The sequence below is a fragment of the Pinus tabuliformis genome, chromosome 8 (assembly GCF_031772625.1).
Source record: "Pinus tabuliformis cultivar Carrire ecotype Pingquan chromosome 8, CPIR1, whole genome shotgun sequence".
Classification (NCBI taxonomy): Eukaryota; Viridiplantae; Streptophyta; class Pinopsida; order Pinales; family Pinaceae; genus Pinus; species Pinus tabuliformis.
In genome coordinates this window covers 1,965,135,975-1,965,153,581 of record NC_142294.1, presented here as the reverse complement: position 1 = coordinate 1,965,153,581, position 17,607 = coordinate 1,965,135,975, and positions in this window count along the sequence as shown.

Below are 17,607 nucleotides of genomic sequence, written 5' to 3'. Positions count from 1 at the left end.
GACTTGACAAGTATTCTCCATAAGTTTTGAGAGGCAAATGAGTTACCAATGAGGAGGGAGGGGCTTTTATAGGCTCACTTTTGAATTTAATTTGCCCAAAACCCACTTTATAATGTTTTTGAAATGACACTTTTTGAATTAATTGCTGCTGACTTCTGGTTTCCTTTTTCAAAATAGATTGGTTGAAATGATGATTTCTCTTGAAAATTCTTGCAGGGATAGCTTCGGAGATGTCTTGGAAAAGGAGACCAAGGCTGCATGCCAACTTTCAGAAAATTTGAACTTTTTACAAATTTTTTACAAAAATGAGATAATGACCTTTGTCTTCAAAAATAGGGTTTTGAAAACAAGGTAAAAATTAGCTGTACAATGATAAGAGTTATAAAAATGATGCTTTATGACGGACATCCCTCTGGCCTGCTGGTCCTTTATGACATTTCAAGACAAAGCTTGACTCAACCCTAGACCTAATACCTTGACATTGAAAACAGGGAAATGACCTTGTGAAGATTTTATTTACTCAGGAAAACATGATCCAGCAGTGCCAAACAAGAGGGGAATAAAAGACATAAGCTTCTCCACCAGGGTTATGGCATGCCTAACGGGATGCAACATGACCGCACTAATGAGACGCCTAATTATGAAATGCAAAGAGTTTTGATCTCTGGTGGAGGGCTACTAGACCGACTCTAACACTAGCGATGCAAGAAAGATGTAGTACATAGAGGATCATGGATGAAACAATTAGATTCTCAACAAAAATGATGATATACTAAAAGAAAATGATGAGAAACTAAAAGAATTATGGACCTAATTGGGTAGCATTAAGGGGATAAAATAGAGCCATCCTCATCATTAAGATAGAGGCCCTAGAATTAAGCATGCTACAGAGGTGAAACCATTTACAACATGTGGTTATAGTCGATAGAATCAAGGCACCCAACCTCCCCGGAGAGAGTGGACATGACAAGGATAGTTAGAGGATGAGACTAGGAGGTAGTTCTTCTTGTGGAGACCTAGCTTTAGATATCAAGAGCATGAAGAGGAGGTTGAGAATGAGGCTGATGACACACAGGAGGAGCACATAGATATTCCCAGAGTGATGAAGGAGTCACCCTTGTGGGACACTCCTTTGATATCTCTATTTGACACATTGGAGGAGACAATTGAGCATACACCTGTAGGGTCATCCGTTGAGGAGGTACCCATATCTATGATTGAGTTTCTATATGATGGCCAACCACAATAGGTTGATGAGGTGTCATGAGACATAGTAGTATCCATCGTTGATGAGGTGTTGGGAGAGATATTCACCATTGATGAGGTGCGTGGAGACACATAGGTATCCAAAGATGTGACCGAGCTTACAGTTGATAACCACCCACAATAGTTTCAATGACTCTACTCCTCTCCTTTGTGATTTCCCTCCTATCCTCCTCCCACCCTTGCTTGTACCTAAATGATCATTCCTTGAATGCCCTCCCTAATTTGTGATTCTATTCCCGCACAGTGATTTTTCTTCCGCAGTCTTTTCCAATAATTTTCATTGTCATTCCTTCCTTGTAATGTTTTCGAAAGAAGCGAGGTCCACACACTTATCTTGCAATTCCATTAATTATGAAAGCACTAGTCCCCCAAATTTGCACCAAACAACATTTAATGGTTTTTATAACCAACTCAGATTTTTCCTACAACAAAGAAACTTAACATCCCAAGCAAGCAAGCAAAGAATCCCTAGAATCCGTGTCTCTCACTTAGACCTTATCTTTATTATATTTTTTTTTGTAAAATATTTGCATTACATATTATGAGGGAATTATGGTTGGGGTTGTCACAAGGAAAGATAACCTAGTGGAAAATGGCCCCTAGAAATAAAATAAAAAATAAAAAAGCGAGCTTAGAATCATGGGGATAAATTATAAAAGGAGGATGGACTCATTTGTTGATCATCAATTTTCTATTACGTTTCACATTTCAACTTCTCTTGGGGTTGTTTAGCACAAGAAGAAAAGTGTTGTTTAGCGCAAGAATTCCAAGAAAAAATTTCACCCTCATTTCAGAGAACTTCAAGTGTCTCCTAAGTGAGGCCTTGGGGAGGCCATTTCAAGACTTCCATTGGAGATAATTGCAGATATTTCCCTTAGCCATTCACACTACTTGGGCACACAAGGAGAACTAGAGTGATGATTTGGAGAAACTTTCTTTGTTTGTAGGTTCTGGGCATTTACAAAAAAAATTCTCTTAGCAGGAGGATGAGGTTGGCACCAATTTACTTAGCTGAGATAGTGGTATATTGTTGGATTGAATTCTTCTTTTTTGAGCTTGCACTGGGGTTATTAGATAGAATATGTGCAGGTGTTTGTGGTTGGAAATTTTGCTGGAGTTGGCTAGCGATTGGATCTATTTATGGAGGAGGACTTTGTAGGTGAGTTTCAACTATATCTAGAGGTGTACTTGGATCATTTGCTGACATAATTTCCTATTGGACATAACACTAGGTAGTCTTGGATTTTAACACTATTTGGAGAATTCCAAGTTAGGTGGAATTAGCCTAAGTTCTTTCTTAGTTTTTCTTGGTTTTGTGACAGGAATCCTTGGTTAAATTTTCTGAATTTTCCATGTAGTATTCAATTTGTAAATCTACATTCCTTCAACAATGCATTTTATTGGTAATATGGGTAATTCACCCCACTTGGTGGGCCCTATCTTAGCTTCGAGTTAAGACAATCCATTTTTGGGTTTTTATGGGTGTGGTGTGAGGATCTTTGGGTTAAGTTTTCATAATTTTTAGAGCCGTTTCGAGGGAAAAAATTCCAGTTCTTCTCTAACAACAATAGTGACAACAACAATATTTTATGGCTAATTCACACTTTTTGGGACTTTTTGAATTACCTAGAGCCCAAAAGTTTTCTTGGGTGGGTATATTTGGGTGAGAGAAGCCTCCAATTAATTTTGCATAATTTTTGGAGAATATTTGAGGTCAAAAATCACATTTCACCTCCAACCGTGATAGTAGTAGAACTTCAGGGTAGTGTGAGTTATGAGTTGAGCCATTTTCAAGATTACATGCTTGTAGAAGCAATCCCAGATTCCATCATTCCACTCTATTTTTACTCAATTCCAACATTGATATTCATAAAATGGCTCAGATTTATTGCTCATATTTTGTGGTATACTAATTGTAGATGCATGTGTGAATTAGTTATTGTTGTAGCTTAATGCATGATTACATTATTTACTATTATTTTTCCATTAGGAACATTACATTGGTATCAGATCATGATCTTCGCTAGTTGTGGGAAGGTTAGCAAGGTCATGGAGGTGTTGGCATACATGCATAATGAATGGTGAAACTATGGACATTCTAGTGATGCAAGAAAGATGTAGTACATAGAGGATCATGGATAAAACAATGAGATTCTCAACAAAAACAATGATATACTAAAACAAAATGATGAGAAACTAAAAGAATTATGGACCTAATTGAGTAGCATTAAGGGGATGAACTAGACCCATCCTCATCATTAGATAGAGACCCTAGAATTAAGCATGCCACAGAGGTGAAAGCATTTACAACATGTGGTGCTAGTTGATAGAATCAAGGCACCCAACCTCCTCAGAGGGAGTGGAAATGACAAGGATAGTTAGAGGATGAGACTAGGAGGTAGTTCTTCTTGTGGAGACCTAGCTTTAGGTATCAAGAGCATGAAGATGAGGTTGAGAATGAGGCTGATGACACATACGAGGAGCACATAGATATTCCCAGAGTGATGAAGGAGTCACCCTTGTGGGACACTCCTTTGATATCTGTAGTTGACACATTGGTGGAGATAATTTAGCATACACATGTAGGGTCATCCATTGAGGAGGTACCCAGATCTATGACTGAGTTTCTAGATGATGGCCAACCATGACAGGTTGATGAGGTGCCAGGAGACATAGAAGTAGCCATCGTTGATGAGCTGCTGGCAGAGATATTCACCATTGATGAGGTGCTTAGAGACACATAGGTATCAAAAGATGTGATTGAGCTTACAGTTGATAACTGCCCACAATAGTTTCAACGGCCCTACGTCGACCTTCTAACATTGAAAAAAGTCACCATAGTCCAAGAGACCATTTTGTAGCCAAATGAGGAGATGGATGGCATGAGAGTGGTTTGTCGAGTTAGTGGTTCAGATGACTCCCATTGGGGAACAATTAATGTCCCTAACGATGTAGCTAGAGGGGTGTATGTTCTAGTTCCATAGTATCCCTCTTCAAACATAAATAAATGGGGCTTGTAACGCTAGTGGGTTGCCTCTACATAATGGAGGGAAAGAATTAGAGTCACCTTGACAGATTTTATGTTGCGATCCGACTAGTGAGATGCGTTGACGTGAGTTGCATAGGGTACAACATTCATAGGATGGAGGGATAGTTTCATGTACAAGAGTTCATGCATTCAAGCACTCTCTAGGGTTGGATGGAAAGAGTTTCTGAGTCGGTACTCGATGGAGTGGGTTTGGACATATGGGGATAGTTGTAGTTTGGACTGAAGCTCAATAGGAGCCCCCAAACATTGGGGAAATTGGAGGCCCTGGTTGGCATTGGGATCCAGGTGGGGTCTCCTACCATACATTAGAGACGGAGGATGATGGATTTTTGAATCTAGGTTGGATTCCCCACCACATTATAGATTTGGCTAGTGAAGGTATTGGCAGTGTGATATATTCGATGACTATGCGACCACACACTTTAGGATCTCAATCAACGTTAGTGACAGGTTGGATTGATAGGGGAGCAGTATACTCGATGAGTTATTTGGGCATGTTCGTTGTGCATAGAGTCACATGATGAGTAACATCCTCTAGAAAGATCTTGTTAGAGGGGAATGCATCGGGAACCCACTAGACAAAGCATTGCATGGAGGCGATGCTCACTCATTAGTATATTGGACACTGAAGCTATTAAGGATAGGAACAGTAGTATCATTCATGTTAGCATGTGAGGAGTCAAGCCACTCAGGTCTTTTAGGATAGATGAGGAGATGTAGCTCACATCATGGAGGGATTACTAGCAGGGTGGTGGATTCACTGACACATGAGGGATGTTTGATGGTTCAGGGTGGTACTACAATGAGAGTTGGTATCAAGTGGGGCATGCAGCTGTGTCATGAAGTTCAATGCTATGAATAGCAGTGTAAGAGTACATGTTTGTGTAAAATAGGGTATGATGATTCATAATAGGTTGTTGGAGTGTTATCTCCAAAGAGATCCCTTGCAGGGGAAAACCAGAATACTCTTGGGTTTGAATCTCCGAGGCTTAGAGAATGGGTTGTTCAAAGGGTTGACCGTGAGTTTCCACATGAGTTATTGGATATACCCATTAGGGCCCACACACTTATCACTCTTCAACATTGTGCTTTGATGTAGGGGACTTGGGGCATTATATCTTGATGATTTCATCAGAAGAAACATGACTTAGGAGATTCATCTCAGATAGTTGGACGAGACATGGTGCATGAGGAGAGAGGATTTCCAATACTGGCATATGGTCAAAGAAAAAGTTGGAAGGTGCAAGTTTGGGGATGGTTTGATCTTCACTAGAGGTAGCACGTCCTCCACCCTTGAGCCCACACTTAGGGAGATGCATGACACCTTTTGGGCGAGGAAATCTAAGATATCTCAAGATCATATACAATAGTTGGTGGACCCTTCTTGTAGGTGGATGTTTAGACTCTAGGAAATATTTGGCAATACCTACATGAGACAAGATAACATATCTCGCAATGTGGTGTGGCAAGAATAGGGAAATATTTCACGAATCATATTGATTCATGATGTATGGATTCCATATATTGATTACATGCAGGGACCTTACTCTAGGGTAAGGGTTGGTGCCAGTATCTCTCGAGAATATGCTACAACTATATGACTATGGGATCTAGGGATTTGGTTGGTTGATTGGTCACTTTATTTCATGACGAGAAATATCAGGGTAAAGAGTGACTTGACTCACTCTTGGTTTCACATATGGGGGAGCGTTGAGGCCTTCGTCACATGGTAGGGCTTGTTTTTCTTCTCACTGCTCCATATTAGGGTTACTGTTAGATGGCTAGGACTTGACATCGTGGAGTTTCTTGGGCCAGATGTGTTGACACTCCTTAGATATTTTTCATCAAGTTCCAAGAGAGGAGGATATAGCTTCTGCATGATGGGAAGATAATCATGATCAGAGTGGTGCAGCAACAACATGGTGGCACCCTTTTGAGATTAGCAAGGGATCCGGGCATCACAAGATACAAGAATTTAGCTACCCTTATGAATGAGATGGTTTTTATAGGTAAATTTCACTCAGATCTTCCATTGGGTTTCAAGGATTCACTGATGACATGGGGGACTTCGCTAGTACGTGAGGATGTTCCACAAGAGAAGTTTATGATGGTCTGGGACCCTGGTGACATAGGATTTATTCATGTGATGGTGCACGATGTATTTTAGTGGCACATTTGGACCCTGGAATTAGAACAACCAACCCGTGGATCAGTAATATGTAGTGATCTTGATTGAGGACAAGAAAAATTTGGTAGGGAGGATTGTCATGTCCCCAATTTTGTGCATGCTAAAATTACTAAAGAGTTTTGATAATTTTTTATAATATTAAAAAGGGGAAAATATTATTTTGTGAGAAAAGACCAAAAATATTATTTTAATGGAATGGCGGAAAAATAATATTTTATTGAAGGAAGGAAGGCAAAATATTATTTTAATGGAGATTGGTGAGAAATTGTTATTTTATTAAAATGGAGGAAAAAGTCACCTAGTGGAAAATGACCCCCACCAATAAAATAATAATTAAAAAGGGAGTCTAGAAGCATGGTGAGAAATTATAAAAGGAAGGCACACTCATCTTTTGCAATAATTTTTTTCATTAAATTTCACCTTTGATTTTCTCTTAGGGTTGTTAAGCACAAGAATAAAACTTTATTTTAACACAAGAATTCGAAGAAAAAATTCCACACTCATTTTGGAGAACTTAGAGTGTCTCCCTAGTGAGGCCTTGGGGAGTCTACTTCAGGACTCCCATTGGAGATTCCTCAGCCATTCACGCTACCTAGGCATAAAATCAGAACTATAGTGATAATATGGAGCAACTTTCTTCGATTGCGGGTTCTAGGCATTTGCAAACGTTTTTCTCTTTGCATGAGGAGGTGATTGACACCAATTTACTTGGTTGAGACAATGGTATGTTTCTGGTCATAATTATCCTTTTCAGAGCCTATGTTGGGGTTATTAGGAAGAATCTGCATACGGGTTTGGGGTTGGAAATTTAACTAGAGTTAGCTCAGAATTGGAGTTATTTATGGAGGAGATTTTTGTAGGTGATTTTTAGCTATTTACAAAGGCAGATTTGGATCATTTGTTGATGTAATTTCATGTTTGATGTAGAGCTAGGTAGTTGAGGATTTTCATATTATTTGGGGCTTTCTAGGTAAGCTAGAAAAAGCCCAATATTTTTCTGGATTTTTATGGGTTTATTGAGAGGAGTCTATGGTTAAAATTTCCAAATTTTTCAGGGAGTATTTGCGTTGTAAATCAACATTCCTTCAACAATGAAATTTCTCGGTAAACTAGGTAATTCACATCACTTGGTGGGCTTGATCCTGGTTTAGAGTTAAGAAAAACTATTTTTGGGTTTTTATGGGTCTAGTACGAGGAGCTTTGGGTTAAATTTTCATAATTTTTTGAGCAGCTTCGAAGGCAACAATTCCAGTTCTTATCCAACATAGACAATAGTATTTTATGGGTAATTCACACTTCTTAGGGGTTTTTGTGTCAGCTAGAATTAGCCCGTGATTTTTTTGGATTTGGTAGATTTGGGTGAGATAAGTATCCAATTAATTTTACAGAATTTTTGGAGCAATTTTGAGGGCACAAATAACAATATTTCACCTCCTACAGCAACAATAGTAGAATTTTTGGGTTGTGTCAATTGCCGGTTGATAAATTTTCAGGTTTGCATGCTTGTAGAAGAAACTCCAAATTCCATCATTCCACTCTATTTGTACTCAGTTCCAACATTCATATTAATAAAACGACTCAATTTAACTAGTCATATTCTGTGGCTTATTGATTGTACATGTATGTGTGTATTTCTTATTGTTGTAGCTTAGTGCATGTCTATCTTAATTACTATTATTTTTCCATTAGGAGCATTATAGATTAGGTCAATTGTGTAAACCACAAAATGAAATTAGTATATGATTTCATGCATCATGATTGGTCAATGCAACAAGTGCATTCAAACCATTGATACATAAGTCTCTTTTCTCCTCAAAATTTTCCCCTTCTATCAAATGAACTCATGGGTTTTTATACAAAAAGTTTAATAATTGTTAGAGTAACTATCCCTTAACTACTTAACTAAATAAAAAAATAAATTGAAAATCAATTTGGCTTTCAACTTGGTCTTTCTCTTCCACACAAACTCAAAAATTTCCTCATTATATGTGATTCTTGATTGAATTCATTTGGACAAATCTTTATAATAAATTTCTAATTATTTTCACCCATATTTTCATTCAATTCCACATTCAATTATACAAATCACAATTAGTTGCAAAGTAATTACATAAGAAACACTAAATTAAAGTAAATATGTTCCTTACCTTTATCCCTTAATAACTTTCTATAACAACTAGGGGAGTTGCAAAGCAGCAAGTCCCGGCCAATGTTACATTTCAATTTTATAATAAAATTCATGTTAGAATTCAACCTAAGTTGGTTGTACCATTCATTTGTTAATTCAAGGTAGAAATCAACCTGCGTTGGTTGTGGAAATCCTGGTCTAGCAGGAAAAAATGTCTAAGATCAGACCTTTCTTATTTAAAAATGTACACTAAAACATTTTAGATTATTATCTTTACTTTCCAGGCATTTGCAGAGCTTTGAAGAATAAATGGAATTTGGTCATTCATTTTTTCTAATTACAAAACATCAAGACAGATAAAGGTGACTCCTGGAAATTTAAATCTTAATTACCATGTTGTTATACAAAGACCGCTTTTAGAATCCATGATAATCAACCCACTTCAAAATCCATGAAAATGATCATTTAGCTTAGATTGCATTTATTGATAATGGGGACTGCTCTTTAAAATTTATCATTTTTAATATACATACATTTCATATTTTGCATTCTTTTCCATATGCTTATTTTCTAATGCTATTGGATTACACAAAAGTATTTGAAATTAATGAATCGATGCAAGAACATAGGTAAAATATTTGATTGCCTTAGAGAAGGCACTTTTTTTATCATGAATGATGATGATGATTAGGTGCATGGAACAGGTGATTGTTGTGTATCTAGGGGCATTAGGACATACATGTGTTGTTGAGGAATCTAAGGCATCTAGGTTATAGTGATATTCTTCTAATGATGATAACAATTTGTGAAGTAATTTTTACTTTTATTATTAGCACAATCTTCTTATTATTATTAGTGTGTGTTCTTTTTACTTCATTAAACAGTTACCAAAACAAAAGAGACAAGAACACAATATGTTGGCTCTCTGCCAAAGAAAAACCTCTCTCTCCTAGAGAGGAAAACCCTGCTACAAATTTCTCTTATTGAAGCTTCAATTGACAAATGGAAAACCCTATACCCTTGACAAGTCGATCCTCTAAGCACAAGGCACAATCTCTCTTTCTTTTGTCCTTCAATTGATGCCTTCTTCTAGTTTTCACCTTGATCTCTTCCTTCACATTTCTTTCGGCAACTGGTATCCCTTTTTTCGACAACTACAAAAACCCTAGGTCTCCTTAAAAACCTCTTTGGTGCCTTCCTTTCCTTCGCTTGGAAATATTTCTTCTTCTTGATATACCAACTAGATAATGAGCCTCTTTTTTTGGTGTATCTCTAAGTTTAGAGATTGATCATATTAACCCTATTGCAGATCTGATTTCTTCACACATGTGGCTGATTTAGGACTTGAGATATCCCTTTCTTACTTTCTCCCTTCCTTCCCTAGATGTGAGACCTCCTTCACTTGAGATAGAGGCTTATTTGGAGTCCCTTCCTTGCCCAATCGAATTCTATTATGTTGCTACCCTTGTGCATCTGATGTGACTACATAACTACCCTCTTTTCTTCGCATGTGTGATAGAATTAAGCCCAAAAATAGTTCTCCCAGACTCAATTTCTCTTTCCTCTTCTCTGCTGCCCTAGAATCACTTCAATATTCCTTTTTCACACCTCTTTTTCGATCTTCCTTGATCGCTGATTTTAGAGATGAGTAGTGATCCTTTTGTGAGGTCGAACTACCCTATATATAGGATTTTGTCCCTCCTTTTAGGCCAACTTGATCAAATGGTGAGGATGACTTGCAATTTATGCATAAAAAAATCATTTCTTGATCCAGCTTGAAGAGGATACTTGTCTTTTCTTTGGAGGATCTTCTTTAACATATTTCTTTGACTCTAATACATAGGGTACATAATGTAATATCTCACATGGGTCTTCAATAATTACATTGAATCTTTGACTTTCCTAGAAGCACTCAAATAGGTTTTTGACCTATTAGATGAGCAAGAAACTCATTTTTACAATTTACAAAAATAATATTTTATTTCTTTTAAAAGTACAAAGATCAAAATTACATTTATGAAGACTGAAACTAGTTACACTTTCTTCAACACTCCCTCTTAACTAGGGAGTTATTCATAAATCATTACAAGGTATTGGGCCATTTTCAATCTGAAGAATTCACATAAGAGAAATCAGATTGGCAATCCATCGGTTATAGCATCATAGTAACCAACATTATTTCCACAATAAGGTCTTTGCTGACAACTCTATCTCTCAATAAATCAGAGCACAATGTTGGCTAGACCAATGACTATAGACACCTTCATCATTGTCTCTCAAGGTACATACCCATGCAAGTGTTCAATGAGTACGACCTTCTAGGACTATTCTTATCTTGGTTTCCTAGCCCTCAAAGAATATCGTTCCTCTTGCCTCCTCTTATCTTGGATTCCATACACATCCTCAAAGAACATCAAATTCTAGATGATTACTCAATCCTCCATTCTTTCTTCCCAAGTGAAGACAAGAATGTTGTCTATATCTCCCTCTCAACTAGAGAAGATATTCCTATTCTTATAAAGGAATGTACCCAAGCTCCCTCTAACTAGGGACTTGCCCAAGCTGCCTCTTAATTAGGGACTTGTCAGAGCTCCCTCTCATCTAAGGACTCCCCTTTTCATCAACAACTTCTTCTTTGTGGTTCCTTCTATTGTTTGATCACTTTATTTCCTTAATGTCATGAAATTCATTTGAGCTTCCTCCTTGTAGCACATCAACCATCGATCTCTTTCCTTCTTGGTTTGTCATGTCATTTATTTCTTCATCGAAAGTGGTCTTCTTGATACATATATGTAACCTTCGTCATATAGCTACTTCTTTCTCATCATGTTTCTTTCCGGAATTTCTATCCACCACATGAATGTTGTTTGTACTTTCATTTACAGCCCTTGTTCCAGTAGCCTTGCATGAACCTATCCAAATATTATTCAAGAAATCAAATCATAGCATTAAACTAGATATTACCTTATGAGATAGATTTCCATCATGACGTCTTGTTGTCTTGAATCATCAACATCCTGTATTTTCACATCTCCAAGGCCTTTCCAGGTGTCAAGGGTCCTTTAATATTTTTCTTCCTTTGTCATAATTCTCGTGCCTTCTTCTGGGAGATGCCTTCCACAAATCTATCAGATGTTGATTCCTATTGTCCATGGTGTCTTTTTATCCCTGATCTCTTTATCTCATATGCTTCTTTATAGATTTTCTTTTTCAACCAACTCATACTCCATATGAGGACATTTCTCATGTTGACCTTTATTAGTGAGTGAACCATGCCTTCATGCACTTTCTTCAATGAAAGAGATCTTATCTTTTTCTTGACCATGCTTCCAAAGAAATTCCCCATTCTTATTAATACAAATGATGACTCTAACTGAGAAACATAGATGCATACATACCTCATCTTAGTTCTTTCCTTGATCATGTTAGGATATTTTGACACAGGAAATAGTTAAGTATAACATGGTCTAGTGTAAAGTTAGGTGAAGTGTGTTTCTTTACTATGTACTTTTGTAACTTACAATTTGATGGTCACGATATGTCCTAGACATGAAGTGATCTGACTGTTCATTCTCTCATCGGTATTACTGACACTTGATTCGTGGCTTAACACCTGATTGGTCCATAATATTTATTTAAAGAGCATGGAGGGTCATTTGTAGGGTAACCATTCATGAGGGAAGCTTATGTAAATTTTCATTCTTTTATTAATAAATTTCCTGAAGTGGTTGCGTTGGCTCAGGCTGTGGAATGTTTCCCTCTTTGAGGGTTTTAACCACGTCAAGAATACTGGTGTATATATCTTTGATCTATTTGTGAGCAGCATCCTTTGGTGTTCTTTCTGAGGAACTTACCCTATAAACTCCTACATGGTATCAGAGCTATTTGAGGGCCGCATCTATTGGTGATCCAAATATGAAGCCAATACAACTGCATCTGAATGTTGTTTCCTAGATCTACTATTTCTAACTACTTTCAGGTTGAGAGGACTGCTCTATCGTGTTAGGAGCATCTATTCCAATGAGGAACCCCTTTCGTTTCAAGCGAAAAAGTTTCTGGTAGCCCTCGCTACATCATTTTTAAGATTTGGATGTATATAGTCTTTATTTGCAATTCTAACTATTCATCTCCCTGTTTATTTCGGTTTATTTAGCTCTCTATTTTTTATTACTAGATCTATACCTTTCATTTTTGCATATGCTCTTTGCCCTGCGACTCTGTGCGATCTGGGAAAATCAGAAATAGAAGGGAAGGATTTTTCTCATGCATATGCTCTTTTCGCCGCACCTTAGTGTGATCTCAGAAAATCAGAAACATTAAGGAAAATATTTAGTTTCCAGGTAAAGCTCACTTCAAGCCGCAAGGTTTTTTTTTTTTGTATGTCCGTGTTCGGTATTGTGGTTTTTGTTTTGTAGGAAAAAAAGAACTTTTTCAAGTAAACACGCACCCCAAAGTTTCAGTGACTAAAAAAAAAAAACCCTTGGTCTTTTCCTAAAATTACTAACCTTTTAAACTAGCTCACTCAGGCCAAAGTTACTTTATGCGAATAGAGGGCTTGAGTTCAAGTATTTCTTTTTGTTGAGTTACTTTTTCAAAAAAGACAGGTAACTTATGTTTTAATGTTACTTTATGTAAAAGTTTTCTCACCCATTAAAAAAAGTGAGTCACTTATAATTCTAAAGTCATTTTATCTTTTATTTAAGTTACAATTTAATGGGTAGTTCATAAAGTACCATTGGAAAAGTGACTTTCACTTATTTATAAAAGTGAATCACATAATTTTTTTTAAAGAGAGATAATTAAATTAGGTTTTAAAAGGGGGCAGATGTTTCTTTTTAAATATAACATTATTATTCATTTCTGCACATTCACGCACTTCGTCGGCATCTTCAACAACTTTTCTTCAAAAGGCCATAACTTCTCCATCGGAAAGCCATTTTCAGAGCCATTTTTTTTAATCAGCCTAATTTTTCGAGATATTTCCATTGGAACACTTAGTTTCAGCATCTACAGCTTCAGTTTCTGTTAAAATGGAAAGTCCATGCCATGTTATTCTTGACAGCACCAACTACTTCTAATGGTGGTCCTACATTTTGGATTTACTTAGAAGTAGAAGTCTTTACAGAATAGCCTCAGCCCAAGAAGCCAAACTGAAAGATGAATATAAGGCAGCCAAATGGGAAAATATGCAAGATCAAGCACGTGGGTTGATAGGGATGTCTATTTCTCCATACCTTAGATTCCATATTGCAAAACTTGATACTCCTAATGAAGTAATGAAACAGATCACTAAAGTTTTTGGAATTAAAAATGAAATTAGAGTCCATCAACTCAAAAATGAGTTGTTTACATTGGACCCCAATAACTTTTCTTCCATTGAAAATTTTTTGTCCAAGTTCAAGACTGTTAGACTTCTCTTGGAAGGTGTTAAGGTTAAGAAGGAAGATGGTAGCCTTATCTATTCCATTCTTACTAAGTTGGCACCAGCCTACTTTGTGTTTGTTTCCACCTTCCATTCTATTAGAGAAGCCTTTATTTCTCAAGGACAAGACTACAAGTCCCCCTCTTTTGATGCCTTTTATGATTCTTTAATAAGAGAACAAGAAAAGCTCTTATATCTTGGTCTTCTTAATCTTGGAAACTCTTCCAATAAAGCCTTAGCTGCCCAACAACAACCAAGTTCAAAGAATCTAAAGAAGAAGTATCCTAAAAATAATGGTCCTAAACCAATCAAGGGTCCTAAGCAATTTCAGTCTCAAAATGAAAAATCATTTCAACAAAATGATAAGGCAAATAAAAACAAAGGGAAGAAGAGTGATAGACATTGCCACTTTTGTAATCAAGATGGCCACTTAGAATCCAAATGCTTTAAGAAGATGGAAGCCTTGGAAGTAGCAATGAAGAAGCATAACATCCATTTGGAGCACTCTTCAACTTCAACTTCATCTTCAGGAATAACACTTTTTTCATGTGGTTGTCAAGCATCTCAGTCTGGTTATGAACTAAATGTATCTTCTTCTTCTCATTCTCATGAGTGGCTCATTTATTCTGGAGCTTCTTATCACATGGCCAAAAACAAAGCCATGTTTCTTCTTTAAATGATTGTAACACCAAAAATATATTTGTTGGTGATGATATATCGCTTAGTGTTGTAGGGAATAGAATTGTTCATCTAAACAATGGTCAATTTAATGATGTATTATGTGTTCCAACCTTATCCTGCAACCTTCTATCTGTATATCCAATAACTCGTTCAGGTGAAGGTAAAATCATTGAATTTTCACCTCACGATGTTGTAATTAAGGAACTAAGAGATCCTAGACAGATTTTAGCTACTGGCATTGTTGATGCTTCTACAAGGTTGTATAAGTTTAACAACTTTGGGTCATCAAATCTTCCCTCAGTATTTGTTTCTCATAATGATGAAGTGAGCAAACTTTGGCATGAGCGAGTTGGTCACTTAAACTATTGCTCCCTTCAGAATCTAAGCAAAGAAAATATGGTGACAGGTCTTCCAATGGTATCTTGCAGAGATGGTGTTTGTTATGGATGTGTATTCAGAAAACATTATCGGGGTAGTTTTGAAAAATGTGCCTCTTGGCATGCCTCAGCCCCTTTACAACTTGTGCATAGTGATTTATGTGGTCCACTTCATGTTGTTTCATTCTCTAGCTACAAGTATTTCTTAACTTTCATTAATGATTTCTCCATACGCACTTGATATACTTCTTAAAAGTCAAGAATGAAGTAGTTAACATGTTCTTTGCCTTTAAGGCCTTTGTTGAAAAACAATCTAGACATCAAATTCTTAAGCTAAGATCTGACAATGGCGGAGAATATGTTAACAACAAATTCATCAACTTTTGCACTGAGAATGGAATTCAAATGCAACATATTGTTCCATAAACTCCACAACAAAATGGTGTAGTTGAAAGGAAGAATCACACCTTAAATGAAATGGCTAATTGTATGCTTCAATCTAACGGACTTAGTCTTAATTTTTGGGCAGAAGAAATTAACTGTGCAAATTACATAATAAATCACACTCCTACTAAGGTTTTAAAGAATATCACTCCAGAGAAGCATGGAGCTCAATTAAACCATATGTAAGTCACTTTTGAGTTTTTGGAAGTGGAGCATGGGTGTTATGAAACCAGCTCAAGAAAAGATAGAAAAGATAGATCAACGCCTTAGAATTTAGCCTCTTCGAGGGGGCAACCTCCTTTACATTACATAAATGAACAATTCTTGGGTGATTCAAATGACAAAACCTCCTTTCTATATGTAGGAGTCTAAGGAGTCATAATATAACCCAGCCGACCTAACGATAATAATATAAAGTCACAAAAATAACAATAGAGGAATTCTATGGGGCACAGTAATAACAATACGGGGATAATAGGGGCACAACAATATTAATAAGGGATGCAACTAGAATAGTAATGGGGTAATCACTAGTATTATAGGGACCCAACATGCCCCTCTCCTTCAAAAAAAGTGTTGTCCTCAACACTTGAGTAGTTTTAGATGCTTCTGTATAAAATTCTCATCCTCCCATGTGGAATCTTCAGCGGATAAGTTCTTCCACTTGATAAGATACTCTGAAATTGATCGATTTTGTAACTGTCGAGTTCTTGTTTCTGTGACTACTTCCAGTTCCATTATAATTTTTCCTTCCTCGTCAAGTTCTGGCAATATTGTTTGAACTGGGAGATTGTCGCATATAACCTTCTTTAAACATGAAACATGGAAAACTAGGTGCAATCGAGAAGCTGCAGGAAGCTCCACTTTGTATGCCATAGTACCAATCTTTTGCAACACCTTGTACGGACCATAATACTTTGGTGATAATTTATTATCCTTCTTAGCTTGCTTGAGGGACATTTGCTTATATGGTTGTAGCCATAGGAATACCCAATCACCTACATCAAAACTTCTTTCGCTGCTATGTTGATCTGCCTGTTGCTTCATTCTATTCTATGCCAACACGAGGTTATCCTTTAAGAGTTGGAGGACTTGTTTTTGATGTTCGATGTGATGTTCCACTGCTTGAACCTTAGAATTTTCTCTTAAATATGATGTGATGGATGGTGGCTGATATCCATAAAGTGCCATAAATGGGGTCATTTTTGTTGTTGTATGGAAGGAAGTGTTATACCACCATTCAGCCAGAGGCAACCATTTGACCCATTGTGTTTGTTTATCAGATACAAAGAAACGAAGATATCCTTCCAAACATTTGTTTACTATCTCAGTTTTCCCATCAGATTGAGGATGATAAGATGAGCTATGAGCTAACTGAGTACCAAGACAACAAAATAATTCTGTCCAAAAATTTCCAGTGAAAATGGGATCTCTGTTACTTACAATAATCTTTGGGTTTCCATGTAGCTTTTGAATTGTTTCCATAAATGCAGTAGAAACCGTACTAGCTTTAAATGGATGTGATAATGCACAAAAGTGTGCATACTTTGTAAGTCTGTCAACTACCACCATGATGACACTCTTTCCATCAGACTTGGTAAACCTGTGATAAAATCCATTGAAACCTCCTCCCAACGTTGGCTTGGAATGGCAAACCAAACATTCCGCCAAAAATTTTTGAATATCTGATTTAAGGCCATCCCAAAAAAATTCCTTCTTAACCCTGTGGTAAGTTTTTAAAAATCCTGAGTGCCCTCCTAAGGGAGAAGTGTGCAATTCCATAAGAATCTTTTGTTTTAGTTGGTAATTCTTAAAAAGGTATAAGCAATCTTTGTACCATAAAGAATCATTTTTCCAGCTAAATGTATCAGACGTACTGGAATCTTGTTGTAAATTTCGAATAAGTGCCCATACTTCTTCGTCATTCTTCCATTCCTCCCTTGCTTCATTTATCCAATATTGTTGGATAATAGAAATGGCGCACAACAATGCTTTCACATCCTCATCCTTTCTTGAGAGTGCATCTGCCACCACATTTTGCTTCCCTTTTTT